At 42.5% G+C, this 24,075-nt stretch overlaps 1 protein-coding gene across 9 annotated transcripts in view; it reads left to right on the forward strand.

Annotated features, from left to right (window-relative positions):
• ptprsa (protein tyrosine phosphatase receptor type Sa) overlaps positions 1–24,075 on the forward strand; it is a 260,026-nt gene that overhangs the window by 52,607 nt on the left and 183,344 nt on the right. For 3 of the 9 annotated variants that reach the window (XM_049588106.1, XM_049588108.1, XM_049588107.1), the window contains exon 2: positions 1–51. This exon is cut by the window's left edge and continues 37 nt beyond it. The gene's annotated coding sequence lies outside the window, so the exon portion shown is untranslated. Of the gene's footprint in view, positions 52–12,091; positions 12,580–24,075 lie in introns of those variants that run through there. The other 6 variants (XM_049588110.1, XM_049588109.1, XM_049588113.1 and 3 more) reach the window with 3 other exon arrangements.

Consider the following 24,075-nt stretch of genomic DNA (forward strand, 5'->3'; position numbering starts at 1 on the left):
CTGGAGCAGCTGAAGATATGAAGCTAAAGAGGTTTTGAAAACAACCCAGTGGTAAGTTGGCCCCCTAATTTTTTTCTTTTTCTTTTTCACAGTGCTCCGCCATATTAGGAGACTAATTTTGTTCTCCGGAAGGAGTTTCACACCTTGCATATAAACTGATTTTACACTGTGGGGCACAAATATGTACTTTTCATAATCCTCAGGTTTGTCTGATTTTCATTGCTCTCTCCTTCCTTCCGTCTTCTACCTCTCCATCTTTCTATGTCCGCCTTTGGTTACAGATTACAGATATTTTCTCTCCGTGTCCTTCTTGTGTTTCACACCACTGCAGATGGCACTTATTGTCTGAAGCAACCATGCTTGTATATTGCTGACTGAATTTTGCAGTGACTCTTTTCATTTGAATATGCGGCAGTCTTTCTATGTTAAAATACCTGTTTGTAATTCACAAAGTGAATCAAGAGGCTCCAGATAACTCCCATTTGTCTAATGAATAATTTTTTGCTGTCACTAATGGACTCTCATTCAGTCCGCAGGAAGCAATCAATCAAACCAGTAGAGAAAAATACCCAAAGAAAGCTGGACACATCCAACATTAGATTCCTCTGCTTAGTCACCGCATTGAATTCACACTGTATGCTCTCTACATTTTGTGTTCACTCAAGCAACTTTGGGTAAAGATGTCTACAAAACACTGCAGAAGTTTATTGAAGTTTGCTTGAAAAGTGACACAGCAAGAACAGTGTCCTTATTTTCCCTTCCTAATGATCACCATAACGTGACACACCGTAAACTGTCATCTTCCTCCACGTATTTCCGTTCTCCCCGGTGCTGAACCCATCCATCCATATTGACAGCTGAGCTGAGGCAGAGAGAGAGAGAGAGCTATCATCTACCTGTCACAGCATGCTGACACTGAGGAGCTCCTCCTGTACTCCCGCAATTCTTTCACTCGGCAAACTGCATTGGTGGCTCTCAAACCTGGGCGCTATCACACATCAGTTTAGAGGCGTAATGTACCCCACCCCAGTTGCTCGACTGTTTCCAACTTCATTCATATTCACTCCTGTGCACGCTGGTGCATACCACTAAGTGCAGAATTCATTTTTAAAAGGTTCCCACACATACTCTCTTTGAAATTGATTAACTAATTATTTTTGCACTGTATGAAGCGTTAGGCGTCCCCTTGAGATTAGAAGCTTTGTAAAATAACATCCTAGGCCTCCTCTAATTGAAATCAACTCCTGCTTTTAATTCTACTTGTATCATTTGTTTATTTATTTAACTTCTTATTTTACCACATTAGTCTCTTGAGATTAAAATCTCTCATTTGGGGAATTCCTGGACAACATGACAGCACATTTAGTTTATACAAGACAAAACACACACAAAGAGAGTAGAAAAAAGTAATACAGATTGAAAATGTCATAGTCTGCACATTGTTCATCGTTCATATTCTTGTATTCAATCTATCACTCATTTAAATCACTCACATCACACATCAGCTGGCCTCATCTCCAAAATTAGACGGGAGAAACATATAACAAACACTTTATTCTTATATTTTTTTTCAGTAAACAACAAACTAGTCATCAATTTTGGAATGACCCCCACTGTTTAATTTTATCAAGTCTAAATGTAATCTCTCGGTTGTCCTCATCGCTACAGCTCCAGTCCAGTGGATAGTTTAATTTCGATCTGAAATATCCACTGTAGTTGCCTCCGCTGCCATTACATACACTGCACACCCCATCCTCATTTCCATATCATAACTTGATTATTAGTGCTGCTGGCAGAGCGGTAGACATGGAGAAACTGTGGATGAGTGTGAGCTAATAGGTGTCAGAGCAGATGCAGGCCCAGACATCCCCTCTCGGCGTGCAGGGGGCGGCCTGTTTCTCGTCACCTCGCTGCCGGAGGCCGCCAGCCTGATATTAACAGCTGTATTTGGCATATTGAGCCGCGATGATACGGAGGCCCTCGGTGACCTACGTCGTTTGACTGCTGGAATGGTGGAGAGGCGAGATAGCACATCTGGACCCCCCACCACGGGCTCAACAAGCTGGAAACTTAAAGAGCACAGTGGTGGGTTTTTACTGCCCGGCTATGTGTCATTTACACACCAGCAAAGGAATTTCAGAGAAATTTTCAAGAGCTGTCATTTTAAAAGCTGCTCTCTGTAAACCAGTTTGATTAATATCTTAATGATTTATTCGTCTGCATCCCTGTTTCCACAGACAGCCTCGCATTCTTTGTGTCTTGAGATGCTCTCCTGAGCAGATGTCATTAAAATGTTGATGAGCTGGACTTGTAGATGTCAGACAGCACCTATCTCAGGTCATGATGGCAATTTTCTCGGTTTAAAATCAAGTAAAGTTTCTTGTCATTTTCATTACAAAGTACAGAGGTGCTTTCCAGGGCGATAAAATGCTTGTGCTCTTGCTTCACTTCTGGATACTTTACCACCCAACCAACAATATAAATATGTAGCACGTAATAAAAAACTTAACGGTAAAGGGATTGCACGTTGAAAAGCATAATAAAAGTATATGCTATGTAATAACCAATAAACATTTTTTATTAAAAAGAGAAAAGTGAAATCATTACACATAAAGGAATAAGGACATTGCACATTAAGAAGCCAGTTATGCTGGCGATGGCATTACACCCACACTGCACATTAAAATAAGATGGGTGCCTTACATTCTTGCTTTACATATTGATGAGTCTGATTGCCTACAGATGAAACACGTGTTCACATGCCTTAAAAATGTGATCAGTTCCTGACTATTATTCTTAAAACCAGGACAACAGTTTTGTTGAGCTGCTTCAAGTCTTGTGCCAACCACCACCATGCTTACAGAGCAGGTGGCCAGCAGGTGTAATTTTCAAGTTTTATTTTGCCTAACACCAAGATATAAACTTCTAGAGGGGAAAAACATCTGATTGGACAAAATGTCATCGACTATGGCGTTTGTTTGATGATGTTTGAAGTTATTTATCCCTGCTAGTGAGACGAGTGTTTGTTCTAAGGATGGCAATTCAGGTCAGTTGATAGATTTCAGCTCAGAGCTCAGTTTTTTGGGGCGTTACATTTCAGTCTGATTGAGTTAGAGTTAAAACATGGCCTCTAGGGGCCACTAGTGGGGCCTGTGGATGCTTTCTTGTTTTGAAATTGCACAGTAAAGTTTGGATTTTTGGATATTTGTTTGCCACTAGTGTTACTTTTTGAGATATACCTCAGTTCAGTGCTTACCTGTTATTACAATGCTGCAGTTGTTGCTGATTCAGGTGCCTCCCTCTGCAGGATTGGGAAGGGAGGGTTGGGTCTCTGAGTGTACTTGGCCAAATCCCTACGGCCTTTGCACCTGAATGCACAGGCAGCAGCAACTGTTGGCTGAGCTTTAAAGACAGTTTCGAAGGAAAAGAGAGCAGCAGCTTTTAAGTGGCTCCTAGGATGTTAGCAGCACAATTAAACAAAGCTCTGCTAATCTTTACAGCTGGCGTCAAGAGGCACTGTGTTCTCGCAGCGCCGGCGTTATCCGTAGCATGGCACCGGGAGTCTGACAGGCTGGATAATGTGCCCTGCGAGCTGCCACCACCCTCATCACAGCAGTGCCTTCGCTGCACACGTACTGTACTCGCAACAACCCCTAATATACATCATAAAGAGAGAAGACAAAAAAAACACAGCAATGAATTAGCATTATTCAATTATATACGCTCCACTTGTTTGTAGCGGCATTTAAAGAAATGTAAATTGACCTCAAGTTTGGAGGTAATGAATTTGATTATGCCAGCGCATGTAATTTCATGGCATTTGGGAATGAAAGATGTGTTGCTTATTACACTTTCCTCACAGTGATGGTGGAGAACTATGCAGCGTGATGCATTTAAAGGTCCCCTTTCTGTTTTATGTCTTGTATCATAATGACAGAATTTTCCATTTTGTTTCTTTGGAACTTGGAACACATCCAAGCTTAAATTATGTCATTACTTGTTAGGTGCAGCTCAACCATCAATTCTGAAAACCTGTTACAGGTTGGAGTTCTAACTCATCTTTACAGGGCATTTAATACTAGCTGGAGGGCTTTGGCTGACCCTACAGACACTCCAAACTTAACACTTATGCCCTCGAGTAGTTAGCAAACTATTCTGCTAAACTTTGGGGAAGCTGATGGATGAAAATAAACAACCTGCTGATGTGTCCTAATATGAAAGACTTGGATAGATATTTTTAGGGTGGGGTGGGGAGATGCTATCTTAGGTCTATTAATGCAGTCATTGCTGTGTTGCCCCAGGCCGTAGGGCCTAATCCAGAGGAGTGAGAGTGAATGGGACTGTGGCTCGGGCTTGCCAGACCTACTTAGGTTCTGGTTGAGAGCACAGTGCTGTGTGGGCGAATCTATTCTGTCCTGGGCAGGGCACAGCATAAACATTGCCCAGGGAACGCAGGCAGGCAAGCAGGCAGGCATGCAGGCAGTCAAGCGGACAAGAGCAAAACTATAAGGATGGTTGCCTTTAATTTCCTTTCCACTGACTCCCCTCAACTGTCCAGAGCCTGAGAGCAAGAGAGGGTAAAAAGGGAACAGAGTGTGTATGTGAGTGGAAATTACCTGTAGAAGCTATCTTTTTTTTTCCAAGGCTTCACCAAAGTATGTGCTGTTATCCACCCTGCTCTCTTTCTCACACACATACACTCCATCACACTCTTTCACAGCGAATCTGCCCCGATCCATCCAGCTGACGACCGTGAAGCAATGACTTGCTGGCTCTCTTACTGTCTTTAAGTGATCTGCGTTTGCTCCATGGCACTCTGGCGCTCTGACCTTCTGACCCTGCGTGTAAACAGAGCACCGCCGCTCCCCCCGTTCACTATCCCCGCCGCCACCATCCCCCACCTTTCACTACCAAATAAGGAAGACAGAGCCACTGAGAGCCAGCAAGTCGGTCAGCCAACCCACTGAGGAGGCCATTAGTGAGCCAGCAAGCCAGCGGAGAGGTTGGTAGAAAACCACCTCTGGCATTACTCATCACTCCTGGCCTCTCTGGCCTCACCCGCCTCTCCGCGGTGTAGAAACACACACACGCACACGTACTCGCGCCGTGTGCACAAACACTCACTGAAAGGCGCACTTACATCTGCGCACACAGCGCCGTGTGCACAGTGACCCGAAAGCGTTAAAGGCACTCAAATGCACACACATACAGAACATGGTATACAATGACACACATTGAAAAGCACACGGGCTTCAACACGCACGCGTTTATGCGCACGCAGCACGTTAAGAATCACTCAGAGGCACATGTACATACAAAAGGCATATTCACGGGACGCTACTCGTACAAACATGTACACAGAGTAATGACATACTATTCCGTTAAAACACCCCTGCACGCAGCATAAATTATACACTGGGTTGTTTGAGCAAATCTTCTGAACAATCAAAGATGTGTTTCTAACTTTGCTGAAAGATGGATTTATATGGTGATGTACCATTACAGACACATCACTCAGTAAAAGTGCTTATTAGCAAAAGGCAACACAGGAAACACTGAGCATAATAAGGCAATAAGACTTTAATATATCTCTTAGCAGAAATTATATGTTTACATCAACGCCTCTGATATCTGAGCTTTTTTTTTTTTTTGCTTTTTCAAACATCATAGAAATTATAGAAAAAATCAGCATTAAGATATAAAAACAGGCAAATGAAATTATCTTTAATAATGTTTTGAAGCAAAGCATGCATCTGGGATGCCTTTTTTTTACTGGAAAATCAAATAATAAATCATTTAAAAGTCAAATATCAAGCAGACTCATCTGTTGACAGTAGCCGTAGTCATGGCCGAACATAACCGTCAAGTATTGACGTGGCTATCTGATATACAGTGTGTAATAAAAGGCAAATACCGGTCCGACCCTACACATGATACACACCAGTGGAGAATATATGAATCCTTCACTCGTTTACAGCGCCCACAGTTAAACTAACTGTCTGCTCAGTCCAGTAATGCCAACTTGGAAATTGAAATGTACTGCAGCAGCGGGCAGCATATAAAACAACACTTGTCAGTTTAACAGGATTCACAGGACACACAGTTAAACACGGTAATACAAAACACTCCCTCCCCGTCTGTGTTTTTGTCTCCCTCCGTCTCCACTCTTTCTTCTGAAATTCTTTGGTTTATTTAGCTGCACTCTTTCACCCGCCTCCAAATGTCAGCCGAGTTCAACAGAGCTGGAGGGAAAACACTTTCAGAGAGAAAGTCATATTGAGAGTGAGCCGGTTAAAAGAAATCCAGGAGAAAGGGGGGCAGGAGTAAGTGAGTGTTTGGTAACAGAAAAGTCCTCCATGAGGGTTATACAGACTCTCATGCATTATACCAGCAGATAACACTCTATAATTTAGGCGTTTATCTGATGTCTTCTCCACAAAGGCTATTGTTAGACTTGTTAAGTGGGACTCTTATCATGCAATCATGCCAGGATGCATTTAATGACAGGCTGGATGCGCAAAAAATGGGTTTGTGCTCACATTGCTCCGAGGAGTGAGCAAGTCAAAACACAATACAGGGGAGCAGCAGCACCGAAAATGGACCCAAATTTAGAAAATTAACACGAGTCACAGACGCTGCACTGCTTTTGTTATTAGTTACTGTGAAGTTTTCTGGAAGAAATTAAAGAAAGAAAACAGGAAAAGACTCCACTTAAGGTCAGCATTGAGCTGCAATGAAACCTGCCCATGTATATATATTTTTTTTGATTGATGTAAATTATTTGTATTGACATGACACTCAGCAAAACACCTGACCTCTAATGAAACACATAAATGCACCACGTCCAACATGGCACCCAAAGAGCTCAAAAATTCCTGGAAATGCGGAGCAAGCAAACAGATTTATTCTGTACCCAGCAGCATGTAATTCATTGCATTCCCATCCCTGCCCCTCCCAGTACACCCACCGAGCTCCCATCTCCATTCTCAAACTCCTGTCTATCGCCGTGCTCACTTGTGTATCAAGGTAATGAATTCATAATCTCTCTCAAGCTCTTTGTAGATCTCTATCGTGGTGGGAGATAAGAGGGAGCATCGTTGCACTCTAATAGCCGTCAGTCTGCCTGTGTTCCTGCCTGCTGTGTGTGTGTGTGTGTGTGTGTGTGTGTGTGTGTGTGTGTTTATGTGTGTACAGTATGTGTGTGTGTTAAGCAAATTACCCATCACTACAAACCCCAGCGCACCATCCTCCATTTTGGCTTCCAGGGAGAATATTCTAGCCCAGAGCACAGTCACTTATCAGCTAACTGTTGAGGTTGCATGTCCACCGAAGGCGGACATGCGTACTGCTCTTCTCTCTGAGACGGGTGAGCACTGAGCGCCGGACCACTTTCTCTCTTGTCGGCACTGAAACGCCACATAGTACTTTCCCAACTTAGCTGACAAAACACTCAAACACAGGGAGAATAAATATCCGAGAGGGCGAGGCAGGCTCAGAGTAACTAAACTTGCAACTGGGGGTGGCTCTCAAGGGCCGCCGACTGCCGCGTGCGTGTGTTTTTAATTGTGTTTTTGGTGGGGTGATGAAATGTCCTCCATTTGAGCGCGAGCTGGCAGTAAGTGGGCTGTCGCCTCCAGGGACAGAGTGAGCGATGGCCTGCTACTATCGGAGGTGATTGTGCCTCAACCCCTAGGGGTGACAGATGAACAGAGGGGAGCAGGGAGACAATAAGGAAAGAAGCAACATTCTTTTTTTAAACACCTCACATGGAGTTAAAAACAGGGCAGGGGGCGAGAAAGAACTGTATGCAGGCATGTAAATCAGGACGAACTAAACTTTGTCAGCGTTAACGAGTTTGTAATACTCCGCTCTTTTGTTTTTGAGTTGAGCATCTCTGTGTATAGAAGTAAGCAGTCATATATCGAAGGGGAAATGTGCCTAAACTTAACTTACTTATCTTTTTGTCAACAAAATACAGTTTGCTGACCTATTAATAGTGGCATAAATCTTTTTGTTGGAGATGTATGGTATATGATAGAGCAAATTCTATATGTTTGAGGCCTTTTTAAAGGTACACTATGCAGGAACTATTGATTACTGTTTGTAAACACAACATTGAAACTTGGCCCCTTCGCTCCAGACTGCTTGTATGAATACTGCAAATTACTGTACTATTAAAGAAATAGATAAATAAATGAATGAATGAATTGAAAATTAGCAAGCTAACTAAGTCAACTGTCCAATAAAAAAGCACGCTAACTCAGTGTCGCTCTTCATTTCAATTCTCTCCTTCAGTTCTCATCAATCCCAGATTCGGTCTTGATTCATAAGAATCTTTGTCGCAGCGTCTGTGATATTTGTAGCTTTCTCTTGCTCATTTGCCACTTATAATCTAATACCTGGTTGCTACCTTTTCATCAAGTCGCACACTCACCTATGCACTGTTATTGGCAGGGGGCTACGTCCACAAAACATCTCAAACATTGCAAAAAAATAAGAAAATCTCAGATAAATGCAGATAAATACATGACTACCAGCTTTCAGAGGGTCATGAGTGAAGACTGAGGTCCTGTCTACACATATTGGTAAATGGTTCATGTTTTAGTAGTACTGCTTGGTCTGAGGACAACTGTACATGAAAAGCTAATGCTGCTGCAACACTTCATGGATGAACAGAGGGATGTGCTGCACCCAGTATTATTTGCTCCACCTCAGCGTCTGCGGTATAAAGTCCACCAGAAATGATGCTTTTGAATCATCAGGCCAAGTCAGACCAATAGATGGTGGAACAATGTCATGTATGGGATTGTTGTGGATGAGAAAAAACTTTTGCATGTCCAGAGCATTACTTGTACATTTGAATGAGTTCCAGTGTCCTTATATAGAGGGGGAATCAACTGTGATGAGATCTCCAGTATGTGTTGGCGAGCGTTTGGAGGCGTTTTTGCATTCTAGTGTGCAGTGTGTGGAAGATGTGTGGACATTAACAGAGGGAAAAAATATCCATTATAAAAAATATCTGTGTATGTGTCAACATCTGGACTTATAGACTATGATTCTATACATTACTTTATAGGGAAAATCCTGCATAGTAGACCTTTAAGGTGGAAAAGCAAAAACAAATAGTGGAGCTAATGCATTTTTTAAGATTTTTAAAAAAAAATTTTTTTATCACCAACTGAGCACAGTTATTGTTTCAAATATATATATATATATATATATATGTATTAATATGAGGAAAGTCACACCAGTGGAGCCACATTCTCAATAAGTTATAATTGGTGTATTTATTTCATAAGAAATATAGATGCTGTGTGCAACATTGTATTGCAATCTTTAATCTATTCGTCTTTGGCCAGTCATGTCATGTTCATGTTGACTTTCATGACACTTTTCATGTCCTTTAAAATCAGGTAAAATAACTTTGTTGCATACATGATATAGAAGCAAGTGTGTATAATTTGAGAAGCAGCACATTCGTCTCCCCTGAAACGCTTTTTTCTTGCACGCCGGTGTTTTCTGTTTGAGAACAGTGATAAGCAGACATCATGGTGGGGATCACCTTCACTTGGAGGCATAACAGCAGACAGAAGGAGGCCAGTAGTTTCAACAGCGTTCACTGGTTGTTTGGAGCATCTTCACACAGTACATGCTGTTACATGATTCGGTAACAAGACGCAAACGATTAAGCGCTTTCCCCCAAGCACTTGCCACATCTTCCGCTCTCTGAATTTACATGGCGTTTATGAACACTCACAAGGAAAACAAAAAAATGGAGAGGGAGAGCAGGGGGGAAGAGAGCTCCTAGTGTGGAGGAGTCTCATTATTCCGTTATGGATTGCACATGTCAGGCGGTAAGTGCTCTTTTTATCCTTCTAAAGCACTAGCCTTGGCCACTGAGCGCATTTCCCTACCCGAGTGAAATTTACCATGTTAAGGCTCATGCCACCAGGGGAATGGCGGTGAGAGCTCTGGGTTGCTGCTAAGATTTACCGGCCTGATTAAATAAGGGGCTGTAGTGTGAATAAGAGGCCAAGGGAGAAATCTACGTAACATAAATGCATGTTTTTTACTCACCAGTTAAATTGATTAGAGCTCCCCCACCCAACCCTCACACCCCTCTACACCTCTTTATGGTGTGTTACATGTCACACTGGGTTTTAAACAAAGAGCAGAGAGAGGGCAGTGGAGGATTGCTTGTGGCTCAGGATGGCTTCCTGCCAACACACAGCTAAGATGGGTCTCTTTAAAAGGGCCTGTTCCCATCCATTACTGCCTGCATACCTTGAAAAGTTCACACAAAATATATTGCTACTCTCCCTCCAATTGGGCAGGAGAGGCCTTTCATTTGATGCACTGTGCCTCACAAATTGTAGCCCCCTTCCAGAGACTGCCAAATTCAATCTCATTTCCTTCAATTTCCCATCATACACCCTGGTCCTTAATGCTCCAGGATGGTGATTTGACGTATCAGCTACCAGCATATTTCATTGGAGCCGTCGCGGCTGGGCAGAGTGACAAGTTTATTTGTTCTGTTCAGAGGCCACAATGGCTTGTAAATCCCAGAATTAGCCAGTCACTTTCACCACCTTCTGAGCCAGACTGGGATTTTTGGATTAGAATACAATCTCAAACAGAAGTAAAGAAAACTTAACTGACCTCAGCCTAAGCAACATGTGAAGTAACATTTGGCTGCATGCTGACTGGTGGTAACTGACTCTGGGTCAGTGGATTGATGTGTCTCCAGCCTGTGTCTCGCCTCCCTGCTGGACAAAGTGGACGCCAGCTGTCACTATTCAAATTCAAATTGGACCAGCCAAACAGAGTTGCTGTTTCAGCTCAAAGCCAATGTGATTGGGTGGAATCATGTCCAAATCCCTCCCTACTTCCAGCAAAATGAAAGGGCAAGGAGTGGTGACTCACCAAAAGTTGTTGCAAATCAACAAAGTATTTTTTTTTTTTCTTTAATTGGCATATGACTAATAGCAACAATGAGGCCTCCTAATATTGCAACTGATTGTTTGCTTTGCACATTGCAACAAAAAAGCTATTTAATCACCACTGAAATTAAAACAATATCATGCTAATTTGATTAATTTTGAAATTTAAATGGGAACAAGGACAAACGGGATATGTCATGGTAGAGTGGCCACTGAAAAGTAATAAATACTAATTAAACAATTAAAACTAAGTAACTTTTTCCAAATCGTGATCATGTCAAAGAGCAATTCCTGTTTGTTGCAGTCGTGTATTAAGCTGATGTGGCGTTTACAGACTGTTGAACACATGTAGGCTGTTCTGTGAAAAGCTGAATTATGATGCAACTGGGTGGATCGCTTGTAATTGCCTAATCTACAATTAACATCACTGTGTGGTTTATCTGAACATGTAAAGAAATGGATTATTACATCCATATGTATAGCTCTGTATATTAGCTCATGTAAGAACGTGAATGTTGCATTGAATACCAACTGATGTCTTTTATCTCCCTGTGCTCAAGTTGAATTATCTTTATATTATTAAGGTATTTTGCATACATTTTTAACTGCATCATGTCAGAGCACATAGCCAGAGAAGTTTACTCTGTCGCAATTTACAAAAATATTGTCAGTATTTTACCAAAAGTGCATATTTTGCTATGAAGTACCTGTCTTAGCTTTTAAAAACTGTTTCTAAAGACACTGTGGTGACACTTTTTACTAATTTGCTTGCAATTTCATAACTATTTACAGAACATAATATTTTATAACTCCAGTCTAGTAATTTGTACACAATAAATCTTTGTGTACAAGTGACTTTACATTAAAAAAATTGTATGAACACATCTCTCCTCTAAGTGTTTTATGCCACTGCACCACTGCCCTGTATGCTCTTCCATATATCTCCTCTTCATTCTGCCATCCCAGCACTGATTTATGAAATAAAAGATCAGCCACAGTAACTCGTTTCGTCACAGGCCCCATTGTGTTATGATTTCCGACCAAACGTGCTTGAACGCACCAAGCGGTCGGATTTACGATCGAGGGAAAAGTCAAGAGACGAAGTTTATGAGGCAGCATTGAACGCAGCACAAGGCTCCGTATTTTTTTTCCCCTGCAATAGAAGGGGAGGGAAGAAGGGGGGTATTTGACTCCTGTCTCCCCACCCCCAGTCCGTACGAGGTGGATTTAGGAAGAAAGGAACCAAAAAACCTGGGTAGCGGAGATAACGACAGACACCAATAAAGAGATATACATTTGGAGATCCGCGCGCGGCGGTGTCGCGCACGGATTATTATAGGGTATTTTATTTTTCTTTCACTGAGGAGATTCTGGCTCGGAGCGTCTGATCCTGGGGGGGACGGAATACAAACGCACGGGGAATAATAGGAGTGTTTTATACTCGCTCCCTCCGTTAACAAGTGACTGCTCTGCTGCTCAGTAAAGTGGAATATAGCGGGTTTTTCCAACGGGATGCGGAGGAACTGTTTTTCTGAGGGAATACGACCGCTCACCCACACAGAATACGGATTTTAAAAGCTGTCCCCCCGTAAACCAACTAGGGGGGTAGTTGCAAAGATACTTCTCTCACACCGTTGAAGTAAGTGCACGCAACTTCTCTTCTTAACTCTGGAAATGCTTGGTAAGAGTTTAGAGAGCAGTTTTTTTTTTGGATAGTTTACGGTACAGAAATAAGGTGGTACTCTACAACTCTTTCCCAACTCTGCTATAATGCTGTGTCGTTTCATCCACCGGGTGTACTTTTTGCATGAGAGTAGACCTCAGTCTGCTGGGGGAGAAAGAAAAGGTGCTGCTGTGCTCTCTTGTGCTGGATGTGTATTAGAGGAAGCTTATTTACACTTTGTGAAAATGAATGTCTTTGAGTTTGCTGTAAGCAAGCCTGCAGGCAATGTTTTTGGCCCCTACATGTTGGGGTCCCCTAACTATCATATCTAGGACCTAACAGACAAACACACAGATCGAACATTGACAATTTATTCTGCTGAGTTTTGGACCAAAATGCTCTCATTTCATATTTAAAACAGAGATTCAAGCAGCTTTCCGCCTCTTGGTGTGCATGTTCTGCTGATGGGATGCAGGGTAAAAGTTCATTACTAATTTCAGTGCCAAGCCACAGCTATGAAAACAGTTAATGTAACTGATAAAAAGGGGACGGAATCATTGCATTGATAAATCACTGTAATGATGCCTGAGGTGCTTTGTCTTACTATCCTGTGTTTGAATAGTTGTTGCTTTATTGTGGATTTTTTATTATATGTTTGTTGCATTTTAAATGTGTTTGGATTGGCTGCCTTGGTCAGGTCTCTCTTGTAAAAGAGACTTTCAGTCTCAATGGGTTAAATAAAAGTTAGATAAATAAATAAATAAATAAATAAATACACCATAGATGGCAATGCCGCAGCAGTGTTGTATTTACCTGCTATGAGGTTGTAATGTGTAGTAGCAAGCTTTGTGTGGAGTTTGTTGTACTTGATTGGAGTCATTTTGCTATCTGTATAACAAAGAGCTCCTTAAAGTCATCTCTCTGATGTTTGTACAGTCAATATCCTTTTAATTTTTCACCATTACTTCTTCTTCTTTCTTGAGGGTAATCGTCTGCATTGAGAAGTAACTTTTGTCTGATCGTGTTGAAAAGTTTAGATACAGCTCCAGGCTATGGCCCTGATTCTTTTTTTTTTTTTTTTTTTTTTTTTTAGTCCTCCTGTTTTTGTTAAAAGCAGGCTACAGTAAGTCAAGTGAGTCCAATTTGAATTGCAATGGATCTTAATTTTATCGGAACATTTAAGTCTAAACCTTCTCCAGGCGACGTACGCCCTCCCCTCTTTTTCACCCTCCCGGCCCGACAGCAACTGCAAGCCAAAAAAAGATTAGTAATGCATTTCATTTACCGAGGCTTGCCAAGCAGACGGGTCCAAACATTGTTGTGTTTTGTTCAGGTTAACAGGAAAAATATCAAAGAAGTGTCTTGAAATTTGAGAGGTCAGAGTCAGGGTCAGCACAGGAGGACTCAAGCAGGGAAATGCAGATGAAAACCTCACCAGCTGGTGCTCCAAAGTTTTGTTTTTGCACCTTTTTTGGCTATCCTGGTGAACTAGAAGCAGTTCTCCAATTAATTTGTATTCTGTTATATTCTGCTGTTCTTGAAAAATCAACACAGATCTCCATTTATAATGATAAATTCGGGTTTTACCCTATGTTGTAACTCCAAACCATCAGTCTTGCACTCCAATATTCAATCAGCCTGCTCGGCTGTATAAATAAACCCATTTGTCTTATGATGAGAGTCACATGTTGATTGTCAGTAGCAAGAAGGAGTCTTGTCCTTCAGAGTAATTGGACAACACGTATACCAAGAGGCTGTGCGTCAAGTGTGTTCTGGATTCTTAATGTGGCTTTAATTGAACAATTTATCACCCCTGATCACTGTCAAATAACCGGGCAAGAAAGACAAAAGGCAATGAAAATGCCAAGGATAAGCTGCCAGGCACAGTCTGCTGAGCGTGACCGGCGTGTCTGTCACAGCTGCATCAGCAAGGTGCTGCTTTATTTAATTTTACTTCTCTATTTATTTATTTATTTACTCTTTTTGTCCGTAGAAATCGCAGATCGATGCATTTGTGAGTGGCAAGCTTGTAAGCAATGGTAATGAACAGTGTCGGGGGAGGGGGCAGCGAGAACATTACATCCTTGAAAAACTTCTTTTATTGGACAAAACTTTTGATTTCTCCCCGGAGCTTCTTTCCTTACACTTGGAAGAAAAGCTAATTGAATTGTGCCCCGGATATGATGCTTTTTTTCCCCCAAGTATGGAGGTCTTGAAGAAGTGTCCTCCTCTGGGTTTTGAAATTCATTTCCTTTGCAATTATTACTTTCTGAGCTGTTTTCTTTTATTTCCCCTACCTCGACAGTAGGGTGTATTCACTCTCTCATTTCTTACCGGGATCAAAGGGGAGAAGAGAGGGAGATTCTAGATAGCTACAGGCCTCACAGACTGACTGGAAGCTATTCAAAGTCGTGCATTTTACTTGAGGAGAGTTCAGAAGTTGACATCTTTCCGACTGTTTTTTTGTAGTTCTTGTTCTTTGGGGTTCTTAACATCAAGTGCAGTTTTGACGGTTTGACATACAACCAACTTAAGCTATTGGGTTTTTATAGAGGCGAAGCAAGCAGAGCTCTTGATACTTTAAGAGCCTTTTATCATTAGAGATTTTCCAGATGCTGCTCTGAAACTGAAACTTGCAACCAGTAAAGCATTTTCAAGTGTCAAAATTAGATCTCTGCCATCTGCAAAAGTCACACACAGGCTCGAAAACATAGATTTACTGGATGATGTAACACTGAATGATGAACTCGTATTAATAACTTTTATCTCTTCAATTACTGTGCCTTTATTTCTCTCCTTGAATTCACGGAGTGGTCTCACCAAAGGGTTTTAAAATATTTAATAGTCATAATGACAGCAAAGCATTCTTCAGCAAACAGTACACATTTACTGTACATATACGCCGGGCCCTTTGTATCTGGCTTTCAGGCCCACCGTTGCACAGTCACCCAATTTTCTTACCACCCACTGCCCTGTTCATTTCATTCACATTCAAATTAGGAGCATTTTGGTGGCATCAAGTGCTTTGCAATTAGTCACATCGCACTTGACGTAACAACACAGTTAATAACAGCTGCTCTGAAGTGACTGTCGTCGCAGAGAGAAATGTGCGCTGTGCAGAGGCGCTGTTGCACTCACAGCTAATTGTGTTTATTCATTTTAATATGCTCCGAGTGCTAAATCAGTGCTCTTCCAGCGACACAAGGTGCAATTAGTCTGGCTGTGAAAACAGGCGGCAGTGTGTCTTGTAAAGTGTCCCCTCCTTCTCCACTCATGATTTGTGGATTAGCCATCCCTTGTCATGCACATTTCTTTTATTGCAGCATAACCAGGCCGGGGAAACACTCAATGAAAGTAACATGTAACAACTTTGTAGTGTAAAAGCCAATGTGCAAACTACAACATTGTTGCACATGTATAAAAACCTACTGTAAGAAGTAAATATTGCATCTCTGGATACAGCAGTTATGCATTAGATATGAGGCTTCGCTAACTATGTCTTTATGATGGTACTGTGTAATATTGTCGACTGTACTCGTATACTTTGACGTCACAGGAGAAGTTGGCCCGTTGTCATCTAGAATACTGGTGCTAATTTGTTTTAACAAAACAATGGGACCTGTTTGTGGCCTCGCTTATCCATGATCTTTGATGACTTTATTTGCATTTACTTCAAACATTAGGCAGCTGATGTGCACTTCTCTTACACTGTTACATGGAATTAACATTAGCCTGTGCATTATAGTCGTGAATTGTGCACTGTTGTAGAGTTGGTACAGTTCCAAGAACAGGACTGACCTTTGGGAATTGAACTGAAGCTTATTTTAGCAGTGGAGTTTCTTTATCATGAGAGGTAACATCATTTTGTGTCTGAAACTCAGTACTCTTTCTGCTTCAACAAAACAAATCATCAGCTGCTGCGCCTCATTGCTGTCAATTAGACAAAGAAAGTAAATAATAGCTGAGGAGAGAAGCTAGAGTTTTTTGTTGTCTGATTCAAGGGGGAATGCATTGCACTAACTGTCATATGCATTAGAGGATCCCTTAAAGTCACTGGAGCCTCCCATTTTGAATATGCACCCTCAGCACTGAAAGGCACTTTGGATAAAAATGTCAGAACTTTTACACCTGGGGTAGCATTATTTGTCAAGACAGAAATAGCCGAGCAGTGAAAGAGAAAAACCAGAACATTGCAGTCACGACAATTTAAAACATCATCAAGGTTAAACTTCCGCAGGCGGGTGTGTCATTTTCAGTCCATAGACCTACATTTTCACCCTGGCCATAGGGGTAGAAACATGAGCCGGGTGGCTGGCAGAGGAATTATTTACCACTCAGTCAGACACCCCTTGCTGGTTGCCTTGGGTCTAAAATTGGTAGCTTTGTCCTCAGCGGACCTCGTTGGAGGTGAGAAATGGCCGTGACCCTCCCGGCAGCACCCAAAAGTCATATTTACACACCAACTCTTCCCCCAACTCGAAAGGTCAGCGCTCCAAAACAAGCCAGCAATGGTTTTGGGCAGAAGGGATGCACATTGAGAGGCAGGGGGCAGATAAGATGAGGCTATGATAAGGCCTGTGAACTCAGCAGGATTGATCTGTCGCTGGCTGAGTTTAAGTCCACCTTGCATCTTGGCTGACTGTCAGGCTCCTCTGATGCGTTTTCACCCTTGGTTTTTTCTGCATCCCATGTTCCTCCTACACCACACTTTTTCTCTACTTTCTATGTAAAATGCTTCTGTCACTTGGCTATGCAGATATATCCTTAACTTATTTCTTCGCAGAATGGACACACACACACACACACACACACACACACCTTTACCAGCTCAAATGTGCCAGGCGGAAAAGGACTCTTGATCAGAGTATTTGTGGTTGTCAAGTAATTGTGCGCTGAAGTGAAGGTAGCCCTTCATACACATAGACGCACTAATCCCTGCCAGACTATCTGGTAAAGCCTTGGGGAATACATCGACACACTGTCACCTCCCCAGCCTCCTGTCCGTTCCCTCGGTACCTCCAGGTTTCACAAAAATGATTCGCTCCAGCTCCTTCTGATGATGTGACAGTAATCTGCTTTTGACGACAAGAGGAAGCAGACCTTCTGTTGATGCCTGCTACTCCCTCATTCACTCCAGTCTGCTCCCCTCAAGATACAACACACTTGAACAAACATGCCGCATAGTTTGTTAAAGCCCAAGAGGAAACTATCCCAAGCACTGCTGTACTCACACAAACACCCATTCACGCTCCTTTCCCTCTGGCCCTGAGCCCATCCTCTTTATGGTTATGGAGTTAATGTGAACTGGTGTTTCATGGTGAGAAGTAATTAACACCCGGTCTGGGACAGGCATCAAATGGATGTGTCTGATCCCGTCTCTCTGTCTGCATCTCCTCTGGTCGTCTCCTGATGCTTGCCGTTGGGCTGTTCGTATGTTAAGTGTGATTACCAGCTGGCCTCCCCCAGATTGATGCACAGAGGTTCCCCTTGGGGTGTCTGCCACCTCCTCCTTCTTTGCAAACTAGGTCTGGCAGGAAGGGCTGCCCTGCGCCCTGGTAGTTTGACCCCTCTGAGGTTTTAGACACGTGGGTGGGGGGTACTAAGGACCCCCATTTTTTCCGCCCGAAGGGTTCAAACAGGTTGCATTTAGCTCATTTAAATGCTGCTCTTGCAGGCCATTAGAGGCTACGTATCAGCCTGTTGAGCCATTTTTATGAAGTGTGTATTTGTGAAACAGGATGCGTTAGAGTGGAACAGCTTCCAGAAACATTTCTGCTTGTGCATACACTATAATTTGAGCCTGTTAGAGCCTTGTGAGGTGATACACTTTTGAACACTTTGCCAAGATAAAGTGCACGACAGCCGACCGGTCACACATGTTCTCATGCCCACTCACTGCGCAGTATTTGTAAGAACAGCTATAATTAAAAACGTGATTGCTCTTAGTTAATTGGATAGTTTGAATAAAATGGTGGCTAAAGAAAAACGCCCCCTTTTACGCCATTGCCTATTATTGGTCCACAATGTCAAGAATTGAATTATTTCTGATACTGTTGCTTTCTTCTATCATCTTTTTTCCCACCATAACTTACAAGATCCTCCAACTGGAGACGCCATACAGCAAACAAGTGGAACTTAGGATACTGTTTGCTTGCAGTGCTGTATTTAAGAGCAGCTTGGCAGCTTTTCAGTATGTGCCAAATACCACTTTATTTACGGTTTTTATTTTTTCAGTTGCTATATTAAAATTTTATGTGGATTTGGCTCCAGAATCATGTGCCAGGTTTTGTCCTGTATGGACAAAATCTGAATTTAAGGTTAAAAAAGACCGCAAGTGGAGCCAACTATTGACAGTAAAAGCACACAGTAATATTTTCATAAATTAGCAGAGCAGTGACTGACCCTCATAACGTTCTGGTTATGATAAGACTCCAGTTCAATAGCCAGCTTTGACTACTTCACACCAAACATGAGCTTTTCCCAAGCTGCTGTTTTGGTGTGAAATGGTTATTAGAGAGGTGAGTGCTTTTGTGTATGCATGTTCTAAAGGCTGTTAATCTGATGGTGCTTATTGTGTGCACAGAAAGCCAAGGGCAAGATGGCTTGGCCCATTCAGAGGATCCCCCGCACCCACCCATTCGTTTGCCCCCCTATCCACCCTATCCACCACCCTGTCCTTTTGTTCCTGCCTCCTCCACACATATACACCCACACCCAAACTTTAGGACATCTGGTATGGAAGAGGGGGGGTGTAAAGTAGGGATGAGCTTCGGGGGAAGAGAAAAGAGTAAAAGGGGAAGGAGGACAAGCGTGTGGGGAGGTACACTCAGCTGCCCCAAGGGGTGGGAGGTGAGGGATGGGGGTCGCAAAGAAACATGTGTATGCAGGATAGTGGGGGTTGTTGTCATAGAGTAGAGAAAGGGAAGTAGGGTAGCTAAAGAGGAGTAGGCAGATAATTGATGGATGGAAGTAATTGTGTGTAATGTAAGCAAGGAAACATGGGTCTCTGGGAGGGAGGGAGATGGAGAGGGAGCCACTGAATAGGACTAGAAAAAGGAGGGGAATAAAGAGAGGGAAGAGAATAATAAAGGGAGGGAGTGTGCACGAAATAAGAGGCAAGGGAGAAAGAGAGAGATGAGGAGAGAGCCAGGAAGGGTACAGAGAGGAGACTGAGAGAGAGGCAGTTAGGGAGGAGGAAAGGGAGGGGGCCTGCTGTTCTGTTGCATCACTCAGCTCTAGCCGGGGTTAAGAAGGAGTAACTACCTGCCTGTCAGGCTGATTGTTCATCCCTATGCATCAGGGGATACGCGTCCTGGTTTATGAGAGATGGCGCGGATTCTCTATGTGGGCCACTTAACCACAGAAAATGGCTGCCTGTGCATCACTGGGAATATAAGCAGCACTGCCAGGTTGAGCATTCTGAGTTGGTGATGGTTGCTTTGTATGCAGATGATGCCATCATCTCCCTTACTACACAAAGCTCGTTGTCACACCGTTTTTGAGGCGTTGCTCTCATTTTACCCTCTCCGTTTTCAGACCGGCTCGCTGCAATCATTTATTTTGAATTAATAATTCCCTCCACCACAACAAAACCCCTCCATCGAAAAGCCCAATCATGAGGCCTCCTCAGTAATTACAACTCCGGCAGGCTGGGCGCTTTTCAAACAGCACGGGGCCTCATCTTTCAGTGAAATGGAAACAAAGCCTATGTACTTCAGTCTGGATACACAAATTACAGCATACCAGTGGCGTGTAAAAGAGAAAGAAGACAGAGAGAATGCACCAGAGGCAAAATGCATTGAGTTTCTTCTCACTTTCTCACTGTGCATCACAAGCTTGTCTGCCAGACGGGTAAGAAAGGTTTGTCAAGCGCATCACGGTGGAGAGAGTAAAACCTTCCCCAGCCCCTGGGAAGATAGAAGGTGACATTTGTATGTAAATGGAGACAGGCACTCTCCACTGTATTCCAGCTGACAGGAAATATAGTGTGGGCAACCTGGCGTTTTCTTTTCTATTTGGAGAGGCTGAAGATTTAGTTTTTTACCTGACGTTTTTTTGGGGTAGACAGATAAATGTAAAAAAACGCTGCTTTACAAAGATGGTTTTGTGTATACAAGGGAATGCTCTGCACACAACAAATTATTACATTGACGCTGAAGCACTTAACTAAGACACCAATCAACACACACAAGTAATTTTTTTTTTTTTTAAATCTAGAGTGTGTTGTTTGTATTGACCAACATGTCAAATTAGTTGGCAGGGTGCTACCATGAGATTCGTGGATGTGGTTGTTGTTGCAGTCTGTCTTGTTTGGTGCTCTGGGTTTTGCAGACTCTGAAATGAAAATAATTTAGAGCAAAGGAAGAAAAAAAAATCAGAGCAGTTCCAATAGGGCTCCAGCACCTGCAGTGGCTGGACCCCTAATTAACTCTTGAGTCTCAGTGTCAGAGAAGATAATCCTGATTAAAAAGTGATGGAGGCTGGGGGAAGAATGACAACATAGTAATCAGAGATACCAGCCACGGTTTGGGAGATTAGTACTAGCAGAGGGTGGGGGGCTTCCCCCTTGCTGCCGTCACCCTTTTGTTCATGGATCAAATCCATGGCAGAATAATGGTTTTGGAGATTTCATTTTTTTTCCATGTGGTTTTTGTACTGGAGGGAGAATTGTCTTGGATGCTAAACTGCTTTATATTTTTTGTGTTTTGTAGTGGTTTGTGACGGAGGAAAGCAGAGTAGCTGATTATGTATCACAAGAGTGTTCATTTTCAATGTATAGATACAAGAAATAGACCACTTTCAAGTCTTGTAATTTAGTTGTTGACTTTTTGCAGTGCCGTCAGTTGATTTGGCTGTCGAGATGTTTGGCCAGGTGGTCACCAGACAATACGAAAGCTGATTTCACATCTCAGCTAGGGTTTCAGAAACAGCATGTCAACATGGACATTATGGAGACTCATCAACCCCCTGCTGTGACAGGGTCACTGTCACACAGTTAAATCGGCAATTCATGTTGCTGCGACTCCCGTGGGACGTCCCAGTTGGTACTTTGTTTGACATTTCGACAGTTGTCTAATAATGATGTTATATCAGTGGTGGAACAAGCTTAGTTGTCATTTTGGCCAATACTATGACAGGACTCAAATTTAATAACACTGAGTGGGCGCCTCACCTTTGAGGTATTGTCTTGTAACCATACAGTGCTAGTTGTCCCTGGAAAAGCACGTTTTGTTCATCAGTAGACTGAATCACCGTGATGTTGCGCTAACAACAACAATCGCTTCAGGGTAGACAACAGGTAATTGATTTGAATTGTTTTGATATGTGAAATTAGCAAACATGTTTATACTTGATGTCATTTTCAGCTTTTGTAATATTTAAAGATATTTAATCAAGCTGCCTGGTGCTTCTGCTGTGCTTATTTCATGTAGCGTGTTGCTTTGCCAGCATCTTTAATAAACCACACCTACCTGCATGTAGGCTGAGTAATGCACTGCTGTGGACAGGTGCCACAACAAAACGTATTTCAGCCACCAAAAAGCCCCACCTTAAAAAAATGTATCGCGATTTAACATGAGACACTTAAGGCAGGGGTAGACCAGCAACTATTTTTGTCAGTGGAGTTTGGTGACTTTGCCATAATGGCTTCAGTTCCCTATTTGAAAGGGCATTCAAATATTCTAAAACTGACGTGCTCTCAAACTGATATTGGCTTTTTTTTTTTTTTTTTTTAGGTGGCTAAAAAAATAAGCCAATTAAGGCAGCGTTTGCTCAGTCTCATTTCATTTGGGTTTTTTATCTGGAAGTTACTGTAAAAAAACATTGTGATTTGTTCTATAGCCATGAGTTTTGCGGGAATGTCCTGAATGCTGAACCACTACCATTCTTAGAGTGTTCTTAAAATTCCTCCAGTATGAAGTGTAAAATGTAAGCAGTCACCTGTTAGTTTATCCCGTGAAAGAGGGAATTGGGCAAGCAGAATAGGAGTAAAGTAGATGGATTTTTTAAAGGGAAATAAATAAGGCTGTTATCAGAGTCTGTCTATTTGCTGCTGATACGGGGAGATAGTGTTGACACAGAGGGAAGCAGGAGCCAGCGCTGCTCTGATTAGGCTTGCAGCCTGATGCCACCAAGTGGGAACTAGAAGAGAAATGCACTTCAGAGATAGGGAGACATCATATATACCTCGATGAAGACAGCTTAAGGAAGCAGAAAGAGAATCTTACTTGACAAAACCAAACACAGTTGCAAAATGCAATAAATAATTCAATCTGAACTCATCATCCTAAGATACAGTTTCTCAGAAACACAGGGCATCTGGTGGTAAGAGTTACAAGAACATATTTGAATCTTTGATCCCAGTGATGCCAAGTGATGCCCAGTGAGTGTCCTTGAGCAAAAAGCACCATCTGCAGTATTTGCATGCTCATTATAAGTTAATCTAAGTAAAAGTGTCAGCTACAAAGCTTAAATGTGAGCACAAAGCTAATGACTTGAAGCTAGGCGAGGGTGCTCCCTGTCCGCTGCTGTGACTCAGTAGCTCTTTTTACACAGAGATCACGCAATATGGCCGCTACAAAGCCCCTTCATTAAGCCTTTTTACACAGAACCAAACGCCAGCAGCATAATGCTGCCCCAGTGTGTGATTTTAAATAGATGCCGATGTCTTGTAAGCAAGAGGCGTAACAGGCATGTCGTAACACAACAGCATCATGTCCGAGTGTGACATATAACAAACGCATCAGAAGCACTTTCTAAACAGTAACAATGGTATTACATTGCAACGGCACTGCGGAGCCTGTCTGCGAATCATTTCACTCTGATTGGCAGTTCAGCTCAGTGCATGAAGGGAGAAATGGACGTGAGGAATGTAAACACAGAGCTTAAGTCGAGAGGGACTGAGGTCGAAACAAACTTATTATATAAGGTAAAATTGTTTTTCTTTGGCCATTGAGTTCTTCAGCAGAAATGTTTCCAAGTGGTTTGTGTTGTTGTTGAGTGGCGCATGCTAAATATGCTTTGTTCTTTCAACATTGGATTGTGTTGTTAATATGCTAACTGGCTACCTAGCATCAAGATGGTCCTACAATTTCCCTTTCTGAATGCCTATTACAGACAACCGCCATCTGCTGGTTTGGAGGGGTATGTCCTCTCACGCAGGTGCATTACATAGGTGCTTGTTGGCTGTCGGTTTGGAGTGTTCATGTGCAACTTTTTAGGCCGAGACACAGTGACAAGAGGCGATGCAGCAGGGGACTCTCATCCCTGCTTGTTCTCCAACGTCAGTTTGGTGTGTCTGGCCCTTTACACAGACATTGATTTGGCACTGTTACTACCCCTAGTGCGGCAAGCTGGCTTAAAGGTGAGACAACTCTGCTGTGCCTTCTATAAGGAACGGCGAGGTGGAATAACGCCGCAATACTCCCGTCTTGAACAAGCATAAAAGGGGCTTGCTTTTAGCCAAAGGGATGG

Source organism: Epinephelus fuscoguttatus, linkage group LG10, assembly GCF_011397635.1.
Source record: "Epinephelus fuscoguttatus linkage group LG10, E.fuscoguttatus.final_Chr_v1".
Lineage (NCBI taxonomy): Eukaryota > Metazoa > Chordata > Actinopteri > Perciformes > Serranidae > Epinephelus > Epinephelus fuscoguttatus.